A 3,631-nucleotide genomic window follows, 5' to 3' on the forward strand; every position below is an offset into this window, starting at 1 on the left:
AGGTTGGAAGGAGGGAGCGAGGAGAGGGGATTTGGGCTTGGGGGGCTGGAAGCGCTAATGAGACCTGCAGGGCGGTGGGTGACTTGGGAGCTCAGAGTAGAGGAGGTGGATCTCGGGCTGTTTAGTTGCTGAAATAGAACAACGCGAGGAAATCAATCAATCTGCAGGAAACAAAAAAATGGAAGTCGAGGTTAAGGAAGAGTTGTCACTTCCCCGACTTGAGCTGGGGGCGGAGACTTGGGCCCTTAGAGAGGCCATTTCTCCCACCTCAGCAGCTCTCTCTGGACTTCCAGAAGGAAGGAGTTTACCCTCTCCCCACTTCTCCCTCCCATTCCATCCCCGCTAGCCCACCAGGCCTCTTGGCCTTTTCCGCACCTCCTTTTCCCTTCCAGCAACCGAGAGAAGCCTCGTCCCAAGACGGTGGCGTGGGTCCCCTCACCCCTCCCGCTCCCACGCATGTGCCCCCTCCAGCCACCGCTTCATCCACCACCTCGGTTCCACTCAATCGATTTTTGCTGCATGTCAACACTTATTACTGGTGAGTGTGAGGGTATTTTTTTCTTCTTCTCTAGGTCTCTTAATGATTTCTGAGCTAGTTGTGTATTAAAGTGCTTAAAGGAACCTTTAACGTAATCTATAGCATGAACAGCAACCTCCCTGGCTTAGGTTGAAAAATGGCGAGCTGGAGGTCGGCCCAGAGAAGCCCAGGCCTCCCTAGCCTCAGCCCACAGCCACTGGCTCCCTGAGCCCCAGAGCTTGGCCAGGCCTGGGGCAGAAGCCATCCGGTCTAGGGGCTCCCCACTCCCTCTCCCACCTGTTACTCACTCCTACCTTTTCTTCCCTCCGTGTCTGTGGACTGTCCTAGGGTTTTTATTTTTAAAAAGAAACTAAAAAATGTTCAAGTCCCCAAACTCTTTATGCACCTAATACCTGTTTCAGATTGGTGGAGACCTGGGGAAAGGTGTGTACAGCCCAAATCGTCTCAACTTCCTTCCAGTTCCTAAATCAGAGTTTTAATGTCTACAACCTGGTTAGAAACTTAAATTTAAAGATTATGCTAGGAAAGCCTGGGTCGAACTGGCAGTTTGATTGGGAGGCAAAGCTTCTTCCGTCCTGCACTGTTCTTTCTCTCACCTTCTTTCTATTAGGTGCTGAAACGCGGGGGTCCTTTTAGGAGTGTTACAACAACAGCAGCAACAAAATTAATGGGAAAAAATAAACACCGTCTTAAAAGTCCCAATATTCCTGGAAAGCCCCATAAATTAACCCTGTGAAGAGCGGGAGCCCTTTTAAGGCGAGTCTATAAAAATCCAGCGCGATCTTTGGGAGGACAGCCCTCCCCCTGCTCCTGTCGCGAATGTGACCAAACAAAGGTCTGTCCTGCAATCCACATCGTAATCCATGGGCGCCCCGGCTGCCGTCGCCTGGGCTCCTCAGCCTCTGGCAGCCCACCGTCAACGCGGGCTGCGCTGGGAGTCCCTGGCTCTGCGATTTAACTTTTTTAGAAGGTGGAGGGAGGAGGGAGTGTAATCAGATCAGAGGCCTTTATGAATATAGACTCCCTATTGATTGATTTATAAAGCCCCTGGCGAACTGCAGTTAATCTAAGCACACCGGGAAGCAAAAAACCTGGCTGTCTGTGGGAGGAGACAGCTTGAAGCAAACGGGAGGAATTTCTGGTAGCAGATTTTCACAAGGAATTTTTTAAAAATACCTTTCCTTGCCCAGCCTCTTGAACACTTAACTGAACTTGAGAGAGTGATAACTCAAGATGAAATTTTTTTTAGTGGGTCAAGTGGAATCATGGTTGTAAACATGTAACTGATTATCCTTTCCAGTTTTAAGCAGAAGAAACTGGCAAAATTTTACTCTAATCTTCAAAATATATCACCCTTACCCCTCCCACCTTTCCCGCCTCCTCCCTAAAGAGAGGACTTCTCATTGTTGACTTTCTATCTGGAAAGATAGAAACCAGAATTTATTGTGTTTGGGATGCATAACTTCATTCCCTTCTATGCTGAACATTTTATGCAGTTGTTGATTTTTTATTTTGTTTGAGGATTAGAGAAGTTCTGCAAGAAATGAAATATCCCATTTAGGCTGTATTTAGCTCCACTTAACTATCTTTAAAAATCCTTTCTACTCCTTCCGTAATAGTGCATTGTTAATAGTTTAGAGGCAGTTGTGGAAAACAAGAGACACTTCCTTGAAACTTAAGTAACTCAGCAGAAGTATGGTTGACAGCTCCTAAGTTCCCTATAATTAAAAAATATATACTTAAAAGCATTTAATGAATGTATAGTAAAGGTATTTATGTGTGTGTAGAACTGAGGAAAAATTACTTTCTTTTTTTTCTTTTTCCTCCTTCAGAAGGACTGAGAGGAAGTTCAGACTCTTTGGGCCCTCCCTGAGCAGAGAATGTTGTGTCTATACATTGAGAGTTTGATGGATCTTTCCAGACTAGTTCTTCTAGTCTTCTGGCAAAAATGTTTAAGGTGTTCTCCCTCCCTCTTGCTCTCTTTGTCTTTTTCTTCCCCACCCTTCCCTCTCCAGTTTTCTTTGTTCACAGTCAAGGTTTTGTCTTGTGTTGTTTTGTGTTTCTCCCTAGTCAAGCAATTTAGAAAATGGCCCACTGATGCTGAGACCTGATGAGCCAACCCAAAGGTATGGGGGTGGTTTCCTTACAGCCCGGAGATTCCTTCTGCCAATGCTTTCTCTCTCTAGACTTGACAAAGTCTCTCAGCCTCCGGCGATGGTTTGCAGCATTGCGGGACCTCCTCGCTCTCAGACCTGGGCAGCACTCTTTGTCTTCGTCGCTGTGGGAAGATGAGACCTAGAACCACAAAGCGGTGGGGCAGCATGTAGAACATGACTAGGACCTCAATCTATTGACAGCCTAATTTGGGGGCGCGTTTTCGCTCTGTGCCTGTGTTAGCCCTTGAAACTCGGCATCTCTGGGCAGGAATTACGAGGAGGGGGTGAGGGTGGGGAGAAGGTACTGCACATAATAGAAATTTGATGGCTTCTGTTTCTGTCCTCCCAGATGGACAGGCAAGCCTTCTCGGGCGTCACTTCAAGCGGTGCCTGCGTTTGGTTGACCGGACAGCTTCGCCCCCTTCGCCCCGCTGTGTGCGGGCGCGCGGGGCGGGGGTGGGGGTGGGGCAGAGCGGGGACACTGATGTGGACAGAGGTGGAGACCTGCAGGCCATCCCCAGCGCTAAAAAGGGACTTTGTCTGCCACAGTCTAAGACTACAGACTACAGATCACTGTTAGAAAAATAAAACAATACTAAACCAAAGAAAGTAAAATAAAGCCATCTTCTGTTGACGTTGGGCCTCGGTTGATGTTCATTTGCAGGACTCTGCTGACCTCAGCGCTTCCAACCCCTGCTTGAAATCCGTGAAATCGAGGGAGCCCTCCTTATCTGATGAAGCCTTGCCCTGTTTATCTGTGTCTCTGGGGAAGAAGAAGAAAAAAAATCCGTCTGCGAATGCCGGGCTGCGGCTCTGGGCTTCCCGGCGCGAAGGTCCTTATTCCCGAGCCTCCTTTCCCTGCGTGGCCGGCCCGGCCTGTCACCAAGCGCCAGAGGATGGCAGTTTGGACAGCTGACCAGGGCCTTTTGGACCCATG

This window comes from Carlito syrichta, unplaced genomic scaffold (genome assembly GCF_000164805.1).
Source record: "Carlito syrichta isolate Samal-C Ts95f unplaced genomic scaffold, Tarsius_syrichta-2.0.1 Scaffold305151, whole genome shotgun sequence".
In the NCBI taxonomy this organism is placed as follows: domain Eukaryota; kingdom Metazoa; phylum Chordata; class Mammalia; order Primates; family Tarsiidae; genus Carlito; species Carlito syrichta.